Source organism: Pan paniscus, chromosome 13 (genome assembly GCF_029289425.2).
Source record: "Pan paniscus chromosome 13, NHGRI_mPanPan1-v2.0_pri, whole genome shotgun sequence".
Lineage (NCBI taxonomy): Eukaryota > Metazoa > Chordata > Mammalia > Primates > Hominidae > Pan > Pan paniscus.
In genome coordinates, this window is record NC_073262.2 from 29893732 (window position 1) to 29919298 (window position 25567).

At 36.5% G+C, this 25567-nt stretch overlaps 1 long non-coding RNA gene across 1 annotated transcript in view; it reads left to right on the forward strand.

Moving 5' to 3' along the window:
* Positions 1–882: 882 nt before the first annotated feature.
* Positions 883–25567, forward strand: part of LOC117979344 (uncharacterized) — a 51311-nt gene continuing 26626 nt past the window's right edge. The window contains exon 1 of the long non-coding RNA XR_004670098.3: positions 883–958. This is a non-coding gene — a long non-coding RNA (uncharacterized LOC117979344). The remainder of the gene's footprint in view (positions 959–25567) is intronic.

Genomic DNA, 25567 nt, shown 5'->3' on the forward strand with positions numbered 1-25567 from the left:
TCATCGATCCTAACATTGAGGCTTATTTGATGTGCTTGTAAGGAAGTAAAAGCAATGCTAATTAAATAATAACATGATGCTTGCTTATCACTTCGCTTTCTTTAACACAATATCATTCTGCGTGCCAACAAGAACACTGATGCCATTTCCTTTCTTTGAGTACTATGCCATTGGCTCTAGGTTGGTTTTTTTAGCCAAAGTATTAGAAATTTATTCTGTAAGTTTTGATTTTACGTTTTTTGATCACAACGAGTCAACAAAATTTTGAAACAACAATTAGAAAAATATTTTAAAAGGTAATTACACTCAACATACATAGTTCTACCAACGCATGTATAACACAACTGAAGTAAAATGTTGCAATCACCTACGACCAAGTGCATGCATCTATAGGCAATGACAACTAAGCTATGACTGAGATTATAAGATGCCATTAATTGTAGGAAATATCCTGATATCAGAGATGAATGGATGGATAGATAGATAGATAGAGATAGATAGATAGATAGATAGATAGATAGATAGATAGATAGAGATATATAGATATAGATACAGGGAGAAAAAGCAGGATCCATAAAATTCAACCAACTCCTATGTGCTTTATTGTTTATTGGTAAATTAAGGAATATAATAACATCTGGTATAGAGTTTCTGGGATAACTGAATAAAACCAACACACCAGACACACAGGAGGTCCTCAATAAATATTAGCAGCTATATAATTTTTGCTGTTACTGTTATAAATGCTTAAACACTGAGTATCATAAGGAAATGTGGTAGCGTTCAGTGATTCGCAACTGGAAAAAAAGAGGCAGGGATTGTGAAAAGTGGGGTACCTTTTCAAACTTCTATTCTCTGTTTTTTCGTACGGATTGTCCTTGAGGAAGAAGTGTGCCTCTTCCTCAGGCCCTCAACTCCACTGAGGATCCTGCCCTGTCTTAGGAAACCACTGCCATAGGTAAGATCACACATCGTCTCAGGTGAGTTATAGATAGAAAAGAATTGAGCAATTTTTGCAATCAAGCGAGCAATTTTTGCAATCAATCAAACAATTTTTTTTCTCTTTTTTAAAGACGGAGTCTCACTCCGTAGCCAGACTGCAGTGCAATGGTGCAATCTCGGCTCACTGCAACCTCCACCTCTCGGTTTCAAGCAATTCTCCTGCCTCAGTGTCTTGAGTAGCTAGGACTACAGGCACATGCCACCACACCCAGCTAAGTTTTGTATTTTTAGTAGATACGGGGTTTTACCATGTTGTCCAGAATGGTCTCGATCTCTTAACCTGGTGATCTGCCTGCCTCGGCCTCCCAAAGTGCTGGGATTACAGTTGTGAGCCACTGGACCTGACCCCTATTTTTCAAATCTTGGGTTAGCTACTAACCAGCTGGGTGGCCTCAGGCAAATTTAAGCTCCCTGGGCCTCAGGGCCTCCATGTGTAAAATGATTTAGTGATACAACTTAAGTGTGAGAATTAAATGAGATGAAGTATTAGAATGTTCTCCATGATGCTTGACACATAGTAGACACTAAATATATTTTCATTCTCTCCTTTAATTTGCCAAGAATCAGTGGTGATAATTTTTAGCAAACATGATTATTTGAAAGAGGAAGGCATCAGTTGAGGTGACAGAAAATAAAATAAAAGAAGCAGAGATGAAGGACGAAACTCATAGTCTTTACAAAAGGCTTTATTAAAAGGTAAAGGTTTGCTTATAAAATTAGTGATCAATGGTTTAAATAATACTCTTAAAAAGAAAAAGACTAACTTATCCACAAAACAAATGTAAATAGCAGGGGAACTCAATTTACTCTATGTAGGGAAAGATTAAATTGGTGAACGTTAGAGGAAGAAACTTTGAGCTCCAAAACCCATCAGGTTCTTCCCCACCCTCACTTGGGAAGCTTTGCCACTTGTTATTCCCTCTGTAAAGGGTTCTTCTCATGGCTGGTTCTTTGGGATCTTCCCTTCCTTCAAAGCATCCTTTTAGAGCACTGTGTAAGCCTCTTACAGAATCCTGTTTATTTACCTCATCACTGTCATTTATTTACTTGGTTAGCTGGTGAGTCAGAGAGCAGCATGATGCTGGGGCTAAGTGCATGGGCTGCAGCACCTTCATGCCTGCTTTAAACCCTCGCTCTTCCACTTATTAGCCACTTATCTTTGGCAAGTTACTTGTGCTGTCTTCCTCACCTGTAATGGGAAAAACAATAGTTTCCACTTCATAGACTTCTTGTAGGAGTAAATGAATTAATATATGTAAAGCACCTACTAACTGACATTTATGTGATGTCAATAACTGCGAGGTGCTATTGTTTTATTTTTATCCTCCTTTGTGTTTCAACATCTTGCTTAATTCCTGGCAAATAATTGACACTCAATAAATGTATATTAAAGCAATGAAAGAATAAATAGTCTGAAGAATGTTCCTAAGGGGAGACCTCCAACAATAAGACAAGTTGCTTTTTGAGGGCATAAATCTCTCATAGTCAACAGAATTGCTGAAAGAACTCTTAGAAAGATTTTAGAATTCATTCTCCAATTGCACAGGAGATGTAACTAGTGACTCACTAAGTTCTTTTTTTTTTTTTAATTTTTATTTTTGAGACAGAGTCTCGCTCTGTCGCCCCGCCTGGAGTACAGTGGCATGATCTCTGCTCACTGCAACCTCCGCCTCCCAGGTTCAAGCGATTCTCCTGCCTCTGCTTCCCAAGTAGCTAGGACTACAGGTGCGTGCCACCGTGCCCAGCTAATTTTTTGTAGAAGATTCTGATACTGATCTAAGGTAGCTCTCACTTTCCCTCAGAGCGTTCTAATTTACTCAAAGACAAAATGAAGGTTTTTGACTGAATAATCTCTAAGCTCCATCCTCTGTAACATTCTAGGGTCCTATGAGTGAACTAGTCTGATCTGTTATTACAGGCATTACATTTTTTCCTGCAAAAATTTCCGTAAGAGAAATTGGCTCAAATAGCACCTGGCCCAGAGTTGTTCTACCTCAGGGGCAAGGAGCCCAAACCACTGTTGACTATGGTGTAGTCACTGCCATTTGGTGACTGGAACATCAACAATCCTTATTCCATGCCTCCTCTTTCCACTATTATATTCTGCTTCACTTTTCATCTTCCACAGGAATACAGCCTAGCCCTGTGCAGCTCCAAAGCAGAGGCATTCTACCCACACATCCGTGCAGAAATCAGAGCCAGGAAAGCCCTACTAGGTCATGCAGACCACACCCCTTTTAGAGCAGGAAAGTCCTCTCCAATTGACATTTCAGCTCCTCTTCTGGCTCCAAAGTGTGGTTGTGCTTCAGTGGTCCTGTGCATGGTTTGAATAACAGTTTATAAGCATTCTGGGATCCCTTGAAAATAAAGGTTCCATATAAAGTTATATTGCTATTTTGTTTATTATAAAAGTTTTTTTTTTCCTTTTTAATCTTCCTGGGATTAGTCACAAGGAAATTTCTCAAAGAGGAAATTGTATGAGCAAGCCTTTTGACCTGATTTTTATCAAAACTGATAGCCATCCAGAACCTGGTTCATTAATGCCCTGGTTGCCCCACTGTAAATGTCCAATAGAAAAATTAGCTTTTTAAACAATCAAAATATTATTTAAAGTACTATGTGTTAATTACTGCTAATTGATTTACTCACATTTCCCATGAGTTAAAGTACATATTTATTTATTGTCAATGTAAATTATGTTTATTTTTAATCATATAACAATGCTTCATTGCCTTTGGACATGAAGACCTACAACTGTCAGTTTGCTAAATGTTCAACATTTTAAAAATGTTTACTTGTTTCATTGTGCTGAACAATACATATCCAAGTCAACATTACTCTAGGTGACAAGAAACCCAACTGATTAACACAAATGTCAAACATGACTGGGGATTCAACCCAAATCCTTGGCCACCATCCAGCCATTCCTCTGGCTCAAGGACAATTTCATTATTTCTTTGTTAGTCAGGGAACATGGGAGTGAGAAACAAACATCCTAGATGATCATCACCAGTAGCTTCTTGCATGCTACTTATGGCTTTCTTCTTGTAAAAAGCTTAAGGCAAATAGCCTGAGATAATACTGATTTTTACCATACACACAAACAAAATTAGCAACATCACACCTGTTTTACAGAGTTGAAACCTTGATTGTGGCCACTGGTCATTGTTACTCAAGTCATAGAGATAGAATCAGGGAAGAGCCAAAATCTGTCTACTAAGTTCCAACTCACAATCATATTCACAAGAGCACATTTTCTTAATGCTGGCAACTGGAACAGAAAAGCACCCCACAAAATGTAAAGTGTTATTCAAAGGTATACCAGAAGTGGGGGGGCGGGCACAGGGGCTCACGCCTGTAAATCCCAGCTACTTGGGAGGCTGACGCACGAGAATCGCTTGAATCCGGGAGGCAGAGGTTGCAATGAGCCAGGATCATGCCACTGCACTCCAGCCTGGGTGACAGAGCAGGACTCTGTCTGAAAAAAAAAAAGAAGAAGAAGAAGTGGATTTGTTGGTTTTCTCCATCTGCTCCTCTATTTAAAAGGGATGATTGCAAGGAGTGGTGCTAAACTCAATATGTGCTTAAGAAATTGCTATCATTTTAGATAATTCAATAGGTTACACATTTATCAGTGACATTTCATAAGCTAAATATAATTTTATGATTTTAAAAAGGCTGCTGTTCACATTAGAAAGCTCTGGGTAACTCTTGCCTATACTGACATAGGACTAACAATGCACAGGAACCCAACTGTGGCCCATAGTCGGGAATAAACTGCAACTTCTAAAACTTTCCAATGAAACAGGGCCCGGAAAGGAATAGAGACAGATATGCACTACTCAGAAATATGTAATTTCAAGTTTTTAACAAAACTAGAACAAATGGTTTCTAGAAAGGGGCTCAAGGGATAAATAGCTATTGAAGAGAACATTGACAACACAATTTTTTGATCAAACTTGAAGAACATAGACTGGGTACAAACCAGCAGAAAGTATTTTAAGGTTATTTTGGATAAGAGGCCAAGTGACTAACACAAAGAAAACAATAGGCTCAGCATTTCTAAAGATGTAATAGTAAATACGTCAACTCATGCGGAAAAATGTCAAAATTTTCCTACTAGGAAGCATTCCTCCTAGGAATGCAGTCACTGAAGGCAATATAAAGACACCAACATTTATGCCATATTTACCAGAATATGAATTATCTATTTATCTATTTCTCCATTTGACACATCTGCCCAATTAAACCTAGCTATCACCTCAAAGTGGGACTATTTAGAACATTTGAATTTTAGAGACTAGGGGCTAGCCAACATGTCTCATTTCAAGTTCAGTTTGAGTGATGAGGACCACGGGAAGGCTGCTTGGGTCACTGCAGTGGGAATTCGGAGGCCTCACACTGGCTCAGCAGGGAGAGTCTGTGGTCTGTGATTGCTGCCTGTCATGACCAGGGTAGAGGGAGGGAGAGGGGTATAAGCCCAACTGCCAGTCATTTGATTTTCTGATTCAGTCCATCTTTCTCAGTCTACAGTTGAGGAATTGAGACATAGGGAGCTTACTCTTAGAAATAAAGAGAGAGAGGACTTGGCTGAAGAGTAGACAGATGCAAAGTTGCTTTTTTTGTAGAATGCGGGTATCTTGATACTCAGTTCCCTGCATTTTCTTTCCCCCATTGCTCTCCAAATACTAATTATTTTAAATTTTACAAAATAAAACTAACTGTGTAACTAATGAATGTAATGAAAACACAGTTCACTTCAACAGTAATATGGTCCTAGATGGAATGAATCAATTCATTCTACCAAAAACCTCTTAGTGTTTAAACATATTCATAAATCGATGCAAGCTTCTAATATCTACCTTTCTGGAAAAAAAAAAATTCTTAAAACTTAATTTCTCTCTGTAGGACATTTACTTCTGCAAGTATACTCTTTTTCTTAGGCCCCCTTCCTTAGGCTTCTCTCTTTCTGTTTAGAGAGTTTATAAATCTAACTGACTTAATCCCATTCAGTGTAATACTAAAACTAGTAATGAAGTGTAGAGGAACCATTAATGTACCGACTTCCCCTAAAACTGCACACCAAAATGCCCTTGAGTAATCTCAAATCACTAGCCACATTCCCTTGAAGCTTACAAGAAGAAGTATGGAATATCCATTGGCCTAGCATTTACCTTCTATAACCACACCCAATATAGAATTACTTTTTAGAAATCCAAATGAAATATTTCGGGTAACCAAGTAGTTGTTGCAATTGTAATCACTGGATATCTAGTATCTATACTAGATATCCAATATAAAATATCCCAGTCCTAATAGATGTTATTCTTTACCTATTATTTCCCCTTGTCACTTAACCCTTTTTCACCTTTTATTCAGATATATTTATTCTGAAACTTATTTGCAAGATAAGAAAGCAACTGTCTCTACAAAAAGGTTTCTGATGAGGAAACACATGAGAACCATGACAATCATTACAATGGAAGTACCTCATGCGTACTTGGATTCTTCCATCATATTTCCCAGAACTATTTATACTCTTCATTGGGAAATCAATGGCATGCCTCTATTATGTGAGTCTTTGTTGAAAATGTTTTAACACAGACTACCTTTTAAAAAATAGCATGGCGAAGGGCAGTCATGAAACATATTTTATGACTTTTATGGCTTTGCCTCTCCAGCTGCCCATTGAAGAGATATTTTGGCTCAGGTTTACCTATCATGGCAGCATGGGCCCATGGGGACCCATGGAAGGCTGTAATGAGGGGTTCCATTAACCAGTTTCATTATTTCAGAAGGCCTAAGAGAATAGCACATTCACCAATAATAAGGCTACTAAAGCTAGAATGTCAAATTACTTTGCTTTGGGGCAAAATCTTATCAATTTCCTATGAAGACTCTTATTACCTCATGCTGATCAGAGTCTCTGATTGGCAACTATGTATGTGTCTGATTAATAAAGTGTGAAATAAAAACAAATGAATTGTTTTGTTTGGACATTAATTTTTTTCAAAACATACAGTCCCAGACATAGAAGATAATTTCAGACAAGACTAATTTACACCAAGTGTTTAATGTCAATCTAATATCTTGAATAATAATGGTGATGACGACACAAAAGCTAAAACTTACATAGCACACTCTGAGTACCAGGCACTGTTCTAAGCATTATACAAACACTAATTTATCCAATCATCACAACAGCCATATTAGGGCCAATTCTAGGCCAAAGTAAGGTTATAAAATAATAACTGAGGACCCTGAGAGAGAGGGCAGTCCAATATTATGCTATTATGTCACAGTCATACGGAGTAACTGCTGAAGCAAGAATTCGAAAACCAGCACTAAAGCCTCTGAATCCAGTCTCTCAAGTCCCCCTTTCAAGAAATACTCTGATTAGGGTCTCACTTTTTATTATAACAAAGAAAACAGCACATAGTGGCTTACTCAACTGTAAAACTAGGATTATCACTAGTTTCTTCAAGAGTTATTGATAAAATTAAATAAGTTAACTTTTGTAAGCCTGTAGAACAACACCTGGCACAAGGTAAGTTCTGTTTGAACAATTATACTCTTCAAATGACAAAGCTTTTTTTCCTCCCCTTGAGTGCAAATCAAAGTCCTGAGGCCAACCCTCTCACCTGTGTTCAGTATCAGTAAAAAATTAATTTTGAAAATGACTTTGCTTTTGTCTAATTACCAATATGCAAGGAAATCCACTGGCTGCCTAAAAATAAACCATTAACTCATCATACTGGTAAAAGCTCAGCATGAACACTCCCTTTGCGAGCAGGAAGAGGGAGGTGAGGAGGATGACACCATGACATGTTGAGTTCAGAGGCATGAAACCAGGCACCTGAGCCCTGCTGGGGACACTTGCTGAGTTTTCCTTTCTTTTCTGCCTCTTCAGAAACACCCCTGTGAGAATGGTAATTTACCACTAAATCTGTGAGCACAGAAAGAAACTTTTAAACTGTAACACGCACATAAGATATGCATTCCTGGGACAAGCATATCATTGCATAATATAGCTCAGTTTTAATAAACCTCCATCCGTTGAAGCTCCATTGTGGAGGAGAGTAATTCCACGGCAGCTTTGAAGTATACTCCCTTAAAGAAAGTAAGAGAAAAGCCATTGTTTATTTTACTACTATTTAAGAGTTAATGAGAGATTTGCACCTGTACAGCTGTTGTGGACTGAAACTAGCTCATGGAGTGAATGTGTTTTCTGCTTGAGACAGTTGTAAATGCCTTGAGTAAAAACACTGAGGACTGCTAATGGATAGGTTTATTTTAAAGCATGCCATCTGCTATCAATCATAGAGAAGTATAGGAAGCAAGTTTGGCTGGGCTCCCTCCTTGCGAGCCTGATAAAGACAGGGCTCCAGGACTCGGGAACATTGAGTCCTCAAGAGAATAAAACATCAAACCTACTCAGCAGCTCCACTAACAATAATAAAAATGCCTCTGCCTAAAGGTGACATTCTGAATTTACGATTATTTGTGTCTATAAAGTGTATTCTTTGGCTCCTGACTCATTCTGACTGTCTCACTCCGAGAACAATACATTAAGCCTGCCTGGAGTAAATGGAAATCCTATCCTTTTATTAAACCAGCAGCCAGTACCTGAGACGATCTAATGCCCTGTAGAATCACAGGAAGCTTTTCAGTTCTGTTTTGTTTCTTTGTAAATATTTTTCATAAGAAACTTACAAACAACATCTATGTTAATGCACTAAAATATATAAGTGACATAGGCAAGTATATGTTTCTTAAAAGACAAAATAAAATAAAATAAAAGATTAAAATGGAACTAATTCTTACTACTCTATCATGCTCCCATTACAATGCGGTTGGAAAATTACCTGTGAGAGATATGTTACGGTAAAATTTAGAACCCGTTGCTCAGAATTGTTTGTGTTCTTTATGCTGTATGAACCAAGCATACTTTCAAGAGGACAAACGTTATTTTCTCGGAAATCTTCCAGCAATGGAATCGTAACCAATATTGCTTTCAAAGATGGATCCCAAAGTATTCCTTGAAAAATGCCGAGCCTGGCTTATTAAAAGTGCTGCCTGCTGAAATCCTCAGTGGACAAAATGAGCTGTGGTGGCACTGGCACCTTCTACAGCTTATAATGTTAGATTCTGCTTCAAATCTGCAGCTTAATGTAAGTCTACTGCTAGCCTGGAATACGGAGTTGTGACTGTTTGGGGAAAACCCACCTGGCCAGCAAACTCATGAGCCTAATTAAAGTTAATAGAGAAATTAAAAGAGGACAACACTGCCTCAGTAGTGGTAAGAAGAAATGTATAAGGCAATAGAAATTCAGGGCAAGAGCTTAGATTTTTACATTATGCATTTGTTAGAAATACTTCTTTTTTAAAGACATGAAAAAGAAATTGGTATTATTTGACTTGCCATATACATGATTTTGTGCTAAAGAAAATTAATGTTTTAGGTTAAATCGTATGAAATTGGAAAATACTTAACCAATAAGCATACTTCAGATCTGCTGTGTATCAGAACTTTGCTAGGCTCTACGACAGCAGGAAAGTAAAAGGCATTATCTCTGCTCTTCATGGAGAAAAAGGTTTAACACATTCAATAGAATTTTAGAACATCATAGAGCCAATCTTAAGAGGTAAATTATTAGGTAGAGAGAATAAATGCTATAAGAGTTCAGAAAACAGGGAGAGCAACGAAGACTGCAATAGCGAGAAAGACTGGTTAGGAAGACTTTCATCGTTTCCTTAAAAACAGAAAAAAATATATAAAATAAATGCAGAAAATTTATAATAATTCAGACTTAAAAAGATATAAAAGAAATTTACCTATTGAAATTTCAGTGTACTTTCTAATGCAATATGGAATTAAATATTGAGTCAAGTTATGAAACACACCTAGAGCAGAAGGAAGCACCAACAATGCTTTCGTTCTTTGACAGAGGTTAAAAAATAATGTCCATACTGACAGAGCAGGAAATGTATTAATAAATGCATGAAGCAGGCAAGGGCAGAGGCAGAGTGTGGCAAATTAAAGGGCACCTGCCTCATCTAGAGGCAGCCTCTACCCAGCACGAGCAGGTTAGTGCCAAGAGAGGAAGAGAACCCAGTTTTGTCAGATCTCCAACTATCAAAGAAAGCTGAAAACCTGGCTTTTAAGTTATACTTACCAATTTCGTAAGAAAAAAAAAAATCAGGTCGAGCTAAACACCTTACCACTGTGGGACAGATCCACCCATCCTCCTCCGGGCTTCTCAATAGTTCATGTCATAGGGAAACCTGGCTCTTTATTTCTAGGAACCTTAAAAACAAGTCTATAAATGCCACCATTCGCTCCAGTATTACATTTGGAGTCTTTCTGAATGGTGGCACCACCTAACTTTGCAGAAGGCCGATTCTGTGGGTTATTTTAGAAGAGCCAGTGGGTTTCTGAAAGCTTTGTATGAATGCTAAAGGTTAGTATGTTTCTTACACCAGATTTGAAATCCCTGACAAATAAGTCAGTGGAGCACTAATGAAAAAACTACTGTGATAGGGCCTGTGCTGCTCCGATTAGACATTAGTGGCTGCATCAAGAAGAGAAATACCTGAAGATTAGCACAGTAATTTGTTTCTCTAAACCTGAATCATTTAATCTCTTTTCTTAAGAAAGCAGTGGTCTATGGATATGGTAAAGAATTAAAATTGCATTTATAAAGTGATTTCCAAAAGACTTAAGTTTTTAATAAACAGATGGATCATTTAAATATAGTTAATAAATATTATTCAGAACTTATTACCTTAAATATTCTCTACTTAGAAATTGTAAATATTCACTGTCTCAATTGTGAGAAGTTTGGAATACCAGGTAATATTATGTAATGTTTTCATAGTTAATATTTGTAACATAAGACCTACATATTGTGAAATAGAAGAGTTTAAACCAAAATAATCTATTCTTGTAATTCAGGACATCTCAATTCCATCAATTTAAAGAATTATTTAAATATTGCAGCCAATTCTAACTATTATAATTCTATACCACCAGGGAAGTGCTTCCAAACATCATGCATTTATTAATGCAGTCAACAAGTATTTATTGAATTCTTACAAGGTTCTGTACTTCGTGTAGGAAAAAAAATACCTTACTAAAAGAACTTGTCTTACTGGATCGAAAATCATTTATTTTGGTTTATTTTCCTTGCATTTTTGATTAAACAGTCTGTAATTCAACATCATCCATGTTAAAACTCAAATGCATAAATAGCTACAGGTTCAAACACAGAAACTCCTGCTACATATAAGGCTGGTCAGACATTGTCCACATAAAGTGTAAGGCTACTGTCAATGTTGTGTTAATCTTTTTGAATTCAGAAGATTAAATGAACCACAATACAAGAGACAGTTGAGCATTTGGTGGGTAAATATGCCAACCAAATTATCAAAACTCAAGTCAAAATCAATGACTTAATGTAAACAAAGAACAACATTAAGAATTATATGCATTCAGTTTCTTGGAATGGGCTTGTGCTAGGACATGTTCTGACTTTATCATAAACCAGCTACAACTACAATAGACGAAATATCACCTCTCTGTGCTTCTTGTTTCTTTACTGTCAAAGTAGTGAGCATGACTAGTTGTTCTCTAAACCTCTGCCCTGCCTAGGATTTCTTTTTTTTTTTTTTTTTTTTGAGATGGAGTCTCACTCTGTAGCCCAAGCTGGAGTGCAGTGGTGCGATCTCGGCTCACTGCAAGCTCCGCCTCCCAGGTTCACGTCACTCTCCTGACTCAGCCTCCCAAGTAGCTGGGACTACAGGTGCCCACCACCACACCAGGCTAATTTTTTGTATTTTTAGTAGAGACGAGGTTTCACCGTGTTAGCCAGGATGGTCTCGATCTCCTGACCTCGTGATCCAACCGCCTCGTCCTCCCAAAGTGCTGGGATTACAGGCGTGAGCCACCGCGCCTGGCCTGCCCTATCTAGGATTTCTTATTGGGGTTTAAACAATTTCTCTTCTGTGGTGGTTAGACCTATGAAACAAAAATGTTCTATTAAATATATTTTAACATTAGATATGTTCATACTTTGAAATATTTATAGATTGGGTAAACATTTTTCTTTTATACGTCTAATAAATTGCATTTTCCTCATTACAAGAAAAAGTTTTCTCTATATAATATCTATCTATCTAGCCTATCTGTCATCTATCTATCTATCCGTCCATCCTACATGGAATGCCAATCTATAGAGAAAATCACTGCTACAACTTTAGTATATTTGCTGTTAGTGATTTAGTCTATAGAAGAATACATATATATTTAAAGGAAGTTGTCACAAAACTGTGTTAGTTTCTTATTCTTTTTTCCCTTCACCCTACATTAGTTAAAACCTTATCCCCATATCATTGGATATTCTTTAAAAACACAACTGCAAAATCTTTAATTAGATGAACATGCTGTAGCTGACTAACTGTTCTCCTGCTGTTGGACATTTAAGTTGTTTTCACTTTTTCTCTGGCAACAAAAATCTTACCTAATAAATCTTAGTGTACACCTATGAACATGACCTTAAAATCAATTCCTAATATGACAATTTTAAAGCTCGTGACTTGTAGTACTACAATGCCATCCAGAAAGATTGTGTAAATTCACTCTGCCACCAGTGTAAAAGACTGCCTATTTCATATTAACACAGTGATGTGTATGACATCAATATAATAGTTGGCCCATCACAAGAGATTACATGTTACTCCCTAGGAAGCAACAGGGGAAGTAGCGTCACTGTAGTGTCTAGTTTTCTCTATTGTATTATTTGAGAATGCTTTAAAGCTTAAAACTAGGCACTCTGCACACCCCTTACGCACACACACACACATACACACACATACAGCCCCATAGTCATACACATACAATGAACCTTCTGATGATGGCAAACAGACTCCCATCAACACACACACTCAAGGAAGGGAGGACTTTTCTGAGACCATATGGCTATAAGCCAGCTGTCAAGAGGCCATGGACAGCCAGAGTGAGTCTTCAGGGGATGCCTGGTTGAGAAAATAGTTTATAAGATGATAGAAGTGTTAATGTGGTGTAGATAGAAGAGATCTTTCCCTTTATCTCCTAGAGAAAGAAAACTGCTACCAGGAAATGAGGCATTTTCAAAAACCCAGTAACAACAACTAAAAGAAAAATTTGCTAATTTTGCCAGCTAGCACAAGGAACTCGGCCGCCAGTCAAAAAGCTGTGTGTCCAACTCAGAGCTGGATTCACTTTAACAAAAATTTCCCTCTTCAGCCACCTAAGTGTCTGTTGCATTAGGCAAGAAGCCAAGGTGGGGTAGACACAGTCACTCACATGAAATGTCCATTTCCATTTGGATCCCTGTGGCCCTTTCCCATGTCATGGTGAAAAAATGCTTCCTCTGCTTGGGTGTTTTCAGGATAACTTGGTTTGAGGAGGAAGTCGGATCTGCTGCTCACAAGGCGCCCATAGGAGGCAAAGCCACAGCTTTGCACGGTCAGAACCAGGCTGTCCCTGCCTTAAAAAAAAAAATTCCTCGCCCACTCGTACCCATGGTTTTGATGTTGAAAGAAACCTGTTGTGGTTTAAATGACTCGGTCAGTTCTTCTGGGATTTTCCGAAGTTTCCTATAAAAAGAAATCTGTGGGAAATAAATGATTGCATAATCACTAACATATGCCCGTTTTGCTAAACCTGTTATCTTTTTGGTGCTTTGAATTGCGTTGTCCTATCTAGTGAATTACTATATTTTAATAATTTTACCTTTTAAGTAATGATGCTGATTATAGTCATGTTTTTTTAAACCTTTGATCAGTATGTAGTTAAAGAAAAAAACAATACTACAAAAGGTAAGGCCATGAGGTTTATGCAGCAAAATTAAAAGGAAAGTGTGATAAATGGTGGGGAAATAAGGCAATTACCCAGATACATGGCAGATGGAGGAAAAACTTGATTCTTCAATTACTTGTGTACCTTAAACAATATTATTTTTGGCCTGAATTGGCATAAATGCCTCCAATTTTTTCTTTGGTAGCGTGGATCTGGTTAATTAGCAAGACTATTCATCCTTTTCTATCTATCATACACACAGAATTTCTTATTTTTTACTCAAAAAAATTAAAAATTATTGCTGGACCCAGAAAACCATCTTTAAAATTAGAGAAAAGCTGGAGACAAAGCTTAACGGCCAACATATCACACTGAAAGGGGCTGGTAAAAGAAATAAAATGGATGTTATTCATTATCTGAGGATGAAGATTACAGATGCCTGATCTTCAATTGATTAGATGACTTATAAATGAAGAATTCCAAAGGCTGCTATTCCTGGCAGCTATGAAGCAGAGCATCCACAGGTTTATTCCTTACTGGTAGTACCAAAGATCCTACCAAAAAAAATGAGGATAAAAGCAAGCCATCTTAAAAAAAAAAAAAAAAAAAAAAAGGCGTTGACTATTACCATTTTTGCTGAAAGGTGGAAAAGCCCAATAAGCCCAATAAGGTACTGATGGTTGGCCAGAGGGGCACATGTGAGCATCTAGTAAACTAAGCCTCTGCAGCAGGCTTCAGCAGAAGTGAGGCCCAGTAGCTCTCAACTCTAGCTGTACATTAGAATTACCTAGGGCACCTTCATCATACTCATGTCTCAGGTCTGTTCTACACCAAGTAAATAAGAATACAGACATTAGACCAAGGCACTGGTGTGTTTTAAAAGGTTTTAGGGTGATTCCAATGTAGAATCAAAGAAAACAATATGCATGCTCTTATGGAATCCAGGCCTTCTCTATATTAAACCACACTTTACTTGACTGTGGATACATTTCAAATGTACTACCATTACAATTAGACTAGACTGTAAGAGACTTTATTTTGCTACTGTTCTATCACAGTACCTAACATGCTTGGATTATAGTAAATGTTCACTGCATATTTACTGAATAAATACAGGAACAATTATAAAACAACATTTGTTTTAATAGTGAATGATTATTTTACACATGATGAGTACATTATGAGAGGAAATTCTTACCATAGGGCATTACTATTCAGAGAAAACGTTATGAAAATGCTGAATCTCTGCCTGGGCCTTGAAGGCACTATGAAATTTGGTTTATGAAGAGGAGAAGCTGCAAGAGCAGAAATTGAAAAGACTGGTGCTAAGCACTTTGCAGGATGATAACTAAAACTACACTTAAGGAGTATCTATTATTGCCCCCTGAATTCAAGCCAGAATATCTGAACATGGGAAAATCTACACAATGTTAAGGGAATTCCAGAATATATTAAAAGATAGATGGGTTACAAAATAAAATTTGTGATCACATAGAAATAGAAAAGGACAGGTTATCTGTTACTACAGATAACAAGTAACATTTCACTAACTTCATTTTAAAGGAATGTTTCTAGTTTGGGAGATTAAGAAAAAGCAAAATAATAGTTCTTGATTCCCATCAGAAATTACACATCCTATCTTTATTGATAAGATAGAGATTGTAGGTTAAATTATGGGACAGTTAAGACTAGTCATATCTTAAAGGTTTCATACCTTATTTGTAGCATAGTAGTAATGTGCAGTCAAAATTGCCCTTGAAATTGTTTTTAATGTGTCCCAATAAGAACAATACAGGCAGTTTTTCCTCCAGCTATGAAACTAATCATTTTTTCTATGATTGAGCATTATATGAAGAAGTTTGGCTCATGTTTATGAGCTATATTGCATATCAAAAAAAATTTTAACTAAAATCACACTCAGCTTGACAAAATGATCAAACTAAGAACGATATAAAAATAGTAATTTCATGAGAACCAAATCACAAGGTAAGCATCAATTGAATAGAAGGTAGGGAAGAATAGCCTCTATTATTTACAGTGTCCTCTCCTATTCTCTACCTCTCTCAATTCTCCTAGCTCCTATTTGCAGAGAATACATGATGTGATTCATGTAAGATAAATGTGTCTCCAATGAAATGCACCTAGAGCCATTTGATCAATGTGTACTAGAGAAGAAGCATACTTGATATGGTATGATGTGGGCTTCCGTTCTCTCATTTCTGCACAGAGTTTTTGTAAATGGCTTGGATTAAGAGATGCAGAAGGAAGCATATTTATTTTTCATAACATAAAGCTTAAAAGAGAGCTATTGCTTCAGAATATAGAGTTAATATACAAACATCTCGAGAATCTAGAAATGTGGCTGCAAATGAAGATGACATTTAAAAGAGTCAAGTAAAAAGTTGCAGAATTAGGTCTGAAATATTAGTTCATTCAGAGTGGCAAATACCTAAATAATTTTTTTTAAAAAAAGACTACCTGTTGGATATGAATCAAAAAGCAAGAGCTATAGTGGCGAGAACTCTATGTTAGAATAATAATAATAATCCATATGCTAATCAAAAACAACTTCACAGTAGGAAAATATTTTCGCATTTTATTTTTAATGACACATTTAGAAAGATAGTGATCAGGAAGAAACAAAAGGCAGGGATTAAAAAATTTGAATTCCCTTGTTTATTCACACACAAACACACACTATATATTTATATATAATATATATTTAAAACTCTTAAAATATTTTTAACAAAAGTAAAATCTTAACAAAATAAAATTTATCAGTGACTGTCTCAGTGGCATTTAGTAAAGTAAATGAATGAGTCTGAGGGCAATTTGGAGCCCCTTGAAAGGAGCTGAAGGCTAGTAGGCTTTAGAGTTGTTTCATATGATTTAGATGAAACAAAATAAAGAACTTTTTATTCTGAAGAAATGAAATAGTTCACCGGGAAGGATCATGGACTCATCTTATAATGGTAGACTACAAATTTGGCAACAACTGGAGTCACCAACTGGTCTGAATTCTCTCTCAGTGAAATACTTGTTTGATCGTTTATAGAATCTTAAAATGAAAGAAATTGGACAAGTTTGCTAATACGAGTAATAGTAATGTTTTGAAACATGTCTTCCAAATAGTTATTTAACTTGTCACCTAGTCACTGTTTATCTAAACACAAATTCGAGAGGCTGACTCTTAACTGTTCAAAAATTCTGGGGATTCAAATTGACATTTTTAACCTTGACCTCTCTCTTGAACTCCAGAATTCAATATTCCACAGTCAAGGAATCCTCTCCACTTGATACATTCCAAACTGAACACTCGTTTTCATTCATCTATACCTGTTCCTACTCCACAGTTTCCTTCTCAATTTATATTTTGAAGTCATTCTGTCAGCTTAGATTTTTAAAATGGAGTATTTTGTCCATTTAAAGGAATTGCATATATTTGGATTTAAGTCTGTGCCATATTGTTTTCTATTGTATTTAATCCACCTGTTTTAGACTTTTTCTCATTTTTGCTTTTTCTTTTTGATTAATCAAATATTTTTCATCGTTTGGTATTCTCCTTTATTAACTTCTTAGTTATTCATTCTTTAGCTATCCCTTTAGCAAATATCCTGTGATTTACAATATGCATCTTTGGTTTATTACTATCTATTACATATTTCTCTGTCTTTATAAATGGTGATTCCATTTTTATAGCTATAGAGGCCCAAATTTGGGGTTTATTCTTGATTATTTTCATTCCCTCGTCTATAAATGCAACCCATCAAGAAAAGCCTTTGGCTCAAATTCATGAAATACAGATGCTCCTTGACTTACAGTGGGGTTATGTCTTGATATCCACCTTAAGTTGAAAATATTGTAAGTCAACAATGTACCTAGTATACCTAAACTATCATAGCTTAGCCTAACCTACCTTAAAAGTGCTCAGAACACTTACATTAGCCTATAGTTGGGAAAAATCATCTGGCAGTAGAGATGGTACATGACTTATAATGAAAGCAATAGGCATTCAACAGAAACTGAACTTTAAATTTTGAATTTTGACCTTTTTCAAGACTAGCAAAATTCAGTACAATACTCTGTCATGATGCTGGGCAGCAACAGGGAGCCACAGCTCCTAGCCATGTGGCCACTAGGGTAAATAACAGATACTCTAGAGTGCACTGTGTTGCCTGATGGTTTTGCCCAACTATAGGCTAATATAAGTGTTCTGAGCACATTTAAGGTAGGCTAGGCTAAGCTGTGGTGCTCAGTAGGTTAGGTTTATCAAATGCATTTTCAACTTATGATATTTTCAACTTAGGATGGGTTTATTGGGATGTAACCCCATTGTAAGTTGAGGAGCATCTCTACATCATAGAGTATCAGTTGTTTCCCCTGGTGATCACATGGCTTACTGGGAACTGTGGGTTTGCAAGAGAGTGTAGTACTGCATTCTCTAGCCTGGGAGAAGATCAAAATTCAAAAATACTGTTTCTACTGAATGTGTATCACTTTTACACCATCGTAAAGTTTGCAAATTGTAAGTCAAACAATGGTAAGTCGGGAAACGCCTTTATTTTAAATTTAACCACTTCTAACCACCTCCACTCCTAGCCCTCTAAACTATGACCAGCTTTCACCGAGCCTATTCAAACAGCTTCCTCACTGGTCCTTCTTCCCCCTTGCTTCCCTAGAATCTGTGTTTCCACTTAAATGTCAGAGGGATCCTTTCAAACATAGCCAGATAATATCAGTACTATGCTCAAAGCCCTACAGAGGCTGGCCATCACTTATCCTTGGAGACCCGATCTCTCCAAGAATAAGTTAGATTCCCAATTCTCTCTGCAGTCTCACCTCCTGGCACTCTCTCAGTCACTCACTGCTCTATAGCATCACTGGTCCCTTGTTATTCCTCAAACACACTCAGGGCAGTTTCCTGCTTCAGGGGCTTTGAGTGGCTGCTCTCCTGCCAGGAATATCTTCCACAGTTATCTGCTTGATTTGTTCTATCACTTCCATCAGGTCTGTGCTTAACGGTCACTGCCTCAAAAAGGGGTTCCTAACCACCTTTTCCAAATCAACATGCCCTCACTCTTTATCTTTTTGTTCTATTTTCTTTACAAAAACAAAACAAACAAACAAAAAAAACCTGACATAATTTGTCTGCTTGTTACCATCTTTCTATTTTCTTTAAATGCAAACATCATGGATATAGAGAGAAGTTTTTATTTTCCCTCTTGTTCCCTCCCCACTGACTAGAAAAAGGCTTAAATAGACCTCAAAAGAGGTTAAATGGATATTTATGAAATTTAAACATTAATAAATGATTTCTAATTGTTAGAAAGTTTCACCCCTCCCCTGTATTCTTGTTTCTCCCTTTTACAGTTTCTCAAAAGAACTCCATACACTGGATTATCCACATCTAAGTCTTAACTAGAATGCACCTTCCTTGGGGAGTGCAGCTTACTCCATCCATAGGTAACTAGTCCCTACACACAGTGCTAATGCCCGGCAGGGGCTTCCCCTCACAGCATCCCTGCTGAACTGCCATCTCTCCTCTCCATCACGATTGGCCCCACCAACTGAAAGATGCTTGCTCTGGGATCTTGCCCATTATTTCTTCCAAGAATTGCTAACTACCTAACTTGTTTTTAAATGCTTTCCACACATATTAAAAACTGTTGCCACCAATGGTGGAGTGTAGCTCAGAGTAAAGTGATGCATTATATCATTTTCCCCTAGAAGTCACATATTTCTCTCACTATCTTTTTCTTTACCAGATACAGCAGAGGTGTCCAACAGAAATATAATACAAGCCACAAATGTAAGCCAAATAAGTCATTTTAAATTTTCTAGTAGTCACATTTTTAAAATGTAAAAGAAACATGAAATTATGAGAGCACATTTAATTAACAAAACTTTATCTAAAATATTATGAGTTCAACATGTAACCAAAATGATGATACAAAGTCTTGTATAAATTCTGGGGGTTGTAGCAGTCTGGCCATATCATGAATAGCTTAGAGTGATCAGCTGAAGAAGTAGTCAGTCCCACCTTGAATGTTAAAAAGCTGGGATTCTCAAGGAGGGGGTGGCAGAATGAGAGAACCAGGGGTGGGAGTCAGGATCATCTCAGAGAACTTTTTAAAAGAGCATGTAGAGATAAAAAGCATGTGTGATTTGAAAAAAAAAATCCAAAACAATTTATAAGTCACCCTCATTTCCTTCCTAATTTGATATCCAGAGTGGAAAAGAGAATTCTTCCAATGGGAATGGATAATTAATAAAAATTCTTCCACTTCCAACACTCAAAGACTACATAATATAGAAGCTTGGCATCCTCCCAGCTCTTTCGTAAATCATCCCACATTATGCAATACTTATTTTTCCAAATAGAGGTAAAAGATTACATCCTTAAGGTTCATTTTATCTAAATACATCCCTTTTGGCCCAGTGTGTAGAACATATCTAGATTAATCATTGAGGGCATCTAACTATGAAATGAATCACTATTACCTTTCCTTTTTCCACCCCCTCTCTCTCTCTGTTGGCTTTTCTCTAGTACAGGATTTTTCACAGGACAACAGCTTTTGATTTGGACTTTTAACCTCTTTGGATTGAAGTAGAGAGAGGGCATATTAGAACAAAATTTATGGAGAAATTCAAAATTAAATATCAAAGTGTAGGCATGAATGTGTGGGACAATTTTGATTTGTATTTGCTTTCCCACACCATTTTGTATCCCATGGTAGAGGTTGTCATGAGTAGGGAAGTATTCCAGTTAGTGGAACAACGGCCTGTGAATTCATATATTGGCAACATCTTAATTCTGTTCTGTGACTTAATCTCTCTAAGATTTACATTGTAAAAACAGTAATCTAGACATTTCAGGGTTGCTTGCTATCTAAAGATGTAAAAAACAAAAGTACGCAAATGGATGGTTTCAAAATGCTTTTGAAAAATAATGTAAACATCACCAAAAGGTTTTGTTTTTAATTGTCAGATGCTTTCTTTCTCATTTTCAGATGATGACAAACACAATGGCAGACACTCAATATTTCTGAGAGTTTTTTAATATGCAAACTTTTTGATTTGAAGATTAAGAGTTTGATAGCACACAATAGCCTCTGTGGCTTTAAAATGCCTTAATTATTTTAAATACAAATGTAAAATTCAGACACCTAGTGTTACTTAAATGCACCCAGGTTTTTGTGGTTTAATAATAACATCTGTTTTGGTTTTTCAACCACAAAAGTGCGTTTAATCTGTTCTTCCTTTAGTTGAACTTTTCACATCTGCTTCGGCTCGGTTCCCATAAGCTAAAGACCAGATCTTTTCCAAAAGTAGGAAGTCTACCTGTACGACTGTTGTTCTAGCTCAAAAGATCTGTTTTTAATACCAGCTGAAGATTTCAAAAGAATAACAAAAATAAACTCCTTACCCATAATGCACTTCTTATGCTTTTTGGCTTACATACCAGTGTGGTCATTTTATGAATGCAATACTGCCTGGACATTTTAAATTAAAACAGTGAATTGCCAGATCACACACGCCCAGGTAGTCCCTGATCTCTTAAGTTTTTTAATCATGGAAAAAGAGTGTATTCTATTAAGTTAATTTTTCATGAAAAAGTTATACCAAGGATGGACAGTGGCTTAAAAACCTCAGTGGTTTTTTTTGGACACACACTTAGTGCTTATCTGAATCCCATGGGTCCTGAAAAGTAGGCCGGAAAATGTTGCAAGGACAACATTACTTCACAGATTTTCCACAATTGTTTGCTGCCTCCGAGGCTTCAGCTCTTATAACCAATCCTAAGAGACCTATCTAAAATCAGAGACTCTGAAACCAAATCCTAATAAGCGTCTCTGAAAACCAACCAAGGTGCTGAGATGAAACACATTTTTCTTTACGTATGAATTTTGGTAGAGAAAATTATTGAATAAATGAGTGCCTGGGTTAGATATGTGATAAATGTTTTTCTCAAGTGGAAAGATTGACTCTCTTTATCAGCATTTACAAGAGATTGAACAAAGCTGAATATTCAGTCTTTATTTGGACAAGATTTAATTGATATCAAGTTAGTCTAATTATTTTATTTTAGAAAGTTATTTTGAATATGTGAGATGCACATAATTATATATTTTCCCTGATGTATGATTATGTAATTATACATGGTCCTGTTTACAGGACAGAGCAACACAGCATGCTGCAATTAGTAGGTGTTCAACTCATGTTTGGTGAATGAGGCCTAATGAGGCAATATAATGGAGAGAGCCCGGTACACTACCTTTGTCGATGCAAACAAGATGATTCTGTGATTTGAATAATTTCCCAATGTCTTACGTAAATAGGAGTTGTCAGCGGGGGTGATTCAACTTAATTCAAAAAATATTTACTGATTGCATGACATGTGCAAGTCACTACAATAAGCAGAGTAACAAATACAGGGATAAGCATGAGTTTTACAAGGTTAAAGTAGCAAATTATGAAAAATGCCTTAAGAAAAATAGCAAAACACTGTTATGGTGGAAATAGCATTTGAGACAGGCCTTGAAAGAAAAGTCATCAAAATTTGGAGAGTGTTGAATACGAGAGTTTTGAACGAAAGGTGAGAAAGAAAGTGATCTGGTAAGACAGCAAAAGATTTCAGGTCTAGAGAACATAATTAGGAAAAGTAGAGAATGACAAGCAGTTTCATTTGTCTCATAGACAAGGATAAAGATAGAAGAGTAGCCTGGTGGTATGCTATGGAACACTTTAAATGCTCTGCCAAGGAGCAGGCACATCTATACTAGAGAATGAGAGCCTGAATCTTCAAATTAGGTTTTCTTAATCGTATTCAAATATTTACCACAAATTTCAATCATTTTGCCAGCAAATACAGATCTAAAGAAGTACATTTTTTTTCCAAACTTGGTCAAAATCATTTGGTATTGCTCTTAAATTTATTTTTCATTTAAAAGATAAGTCGTGGAGGGGGATATCTGTCAAATTTTCTGAACCTTACATTCATTGCTGGGCTTGAAGATAAAGCATAATAGGTCCTTTTACAGTTCACACAGAAGAAACAGTCTCTGGAAAAGAGAAGGAAACCCTTAAAAATATGAGTAGAAAAGCCATTTGTGGAATTTCTTGCACCCAAATACTCAAAATTAAGTGCTATCAAGATCTGTTTGACTATTGGCAATTCTAAGAAGAAGGCTCCCTATATAAACCATTAGCTAAATGACAGTTAATGAGATTTTTATTTAATGACAAGGAGGAAGGAGAATATGACACAAAATAAGACAAAGATTTTTCCTGTGTGATTTTGGATCTAAGCACTTATTTATAACTATTGTAAATATAACTAATATTTTGGTCACTTTGTTGAGAGAGTCATAAAATCAACTCTATAAATATTAACTGAGAAAAGCTCCACGATGAAATTTTTCAATGCTTTAACATAACAGTGATGGGATGTTGCGAAATATGGAATTTTGTTTTGTTTTGTTTTCATCATGATGCTAGACAGACAGATTAGGAATGTACATAGCTAGGTGTGTCTATCTCTGTGTTATAGACACATACACACATAAAGGAAATATAATTTTAATATTTCTGCCAGTCTGAGATTAAATAAAGTGATATGGGTCACACCCTCGGTGGTTCTTTATTTACCTTTTATGGGGACATGACAATGTGGATGGAATATGGAACAGAAAGGAGAAAAAGATTTAGTATGCTCCAAATGTCCCAAACCAACTTGTTATTATTATCCCTATATCTTCTTCACTCCAACCTGACCTGCTTCCAATATTATCTCCCATCTACTGAAGAATATAAAGCAATGCTCATGACTTCCGGCCCTATATCCAACCCAACATAATGCCTTACACCTTTACTCATGAAGTATTTTTCAATCTCAATTCCATCACCAATTCTACCACCCTAATCTAAGCCACCACTGTGCCACATGTAGAGGCCCGTGATAGTACATTATCTGTTCTAGTTTCACCCCCCCACCCCAACCCTTCTCCAATTCATTTTCCATGCAGCGGGCAGATGGCTATGATCTTGTCACCACCCACTACCTATCTCTATCCCTTGCTATTGCTCTTAGGATGTTTCTCACTGTTGTACCTATTCCATTTAGCTATGAATGGAATTAAATTTATTTTAATTGCTGTGCTCAGATGGGAAGAAAGACTGATAAACAAATAATGAGATAAAGGAGGGAACTGGAAATATTCAGAGATTGGTCATTTTGCTCTTATGCCCTGAAGCAATGAAATTTTACATTACATAATTTTTTTTTAAAAAGGCAGTTTCTTCTCCAGGGCAACATTATCTTTGTTTTTTTATAGAGTTCCCATGATTACTCATTGGTTTGGTATTCTGGAGTTTGTGGACTTTATTCAGAATATGAGAAACCTAATTCTTTAGAAGTCAAAAGCAAGTATTGAAGATTTAATTCATAAAGAAAAGAGTTTTCCACATATTTTCACAGGCTTCCTTAAAAATCTTCCCCATTTTGCTCCTCACAGTACTTCCAGAAGGGATCGTGTTATTACGCAAGATTTCAAGTAGGGCTGCTATTGAGGAGGCTACCTGGACTCAATTTTTAACTTTATATTTCAGAATTCCACCATGTGTTTTTCCTTCTCATAAAGGATCAAAACCACATCATGATAGAACAATCTGTGAGAATCATAGGCTTTTAACAAGGAAGAAACGGATTAAAAAACACTTTATGCCTTATTGAAGAAATCCCTATGTTCCTCAAAAGCACTTTTTAGCATCTTATTAGTGGCATTTGATCTGACTGACATATTGACCAGTAATTGGAGCAGAAGATGGATCTATTCCACTTAGATCACAAAGGGAATATAAATTTGTGGCTGTAAATTGAAGAGGGACAACTTCCAAATAATTTCTTTAGAATAACTCCCTATAAAACAGCCTTCTAAGTTGTTCTAGATACATCGTCAGATTCTTTAATAAATCACTGGCCAATAGGTGAACCTTATTGATTTTATTTGGATTTGGAAATAAACCAAAATAGGATTGATCTGAAAGTGAAAGTGACTTTAAATGCCCACCCTCTACTCATATCAATAGAAAAATCTATATTGGTAGCTAAAACATTATTGGATAATATTTTGTTGTTGTTCAGCTTGTGTTTTTTCTTTTTCTTTTTTTTTGTTATCTCACCACTCACACATTAACTTTCATTGGTTTCAGTATCATATTCTCATTGAGTAACTGCTTCTCAAGTTGGAATGAGATAGTTATTTCATCATTTTCTAAAATTTCTTAAATAGCCAAATAGCTCTAACTTTAACACAATGATAAATGTTTCACTATTTCACAATTATGTGAAACAACAAGCTATAAACCAATGAAGCATCTACAGAGCATACTCAAATATTTCGTTTGTAACTATACTAAAAAACTCTCATTATCTATATCACTACCAATATGAATTACTGACTTGCATTTTGTGGTTTTGTTTTTATTGTTTAAAGAATAAGGGGGAAAGGCCGGGCGTGGTGGCTCATGCCTGTAATCCCAGCACTTTGGGAGGGTGAGGTGGGCAGATCACAAGGTCAGGAGATCAAGACCTTCCGGGCTAACACAGTGAAACCCCGTCTCTACTAAAAATACAAAAAATTAGCCAGGCGTGGCAGCGTGCGCCTGTAGTCCCAGCTACTCGGGAGGCTGAGGCAGGAGGATGGCGTGAACCTGGGAGGCGGAGGT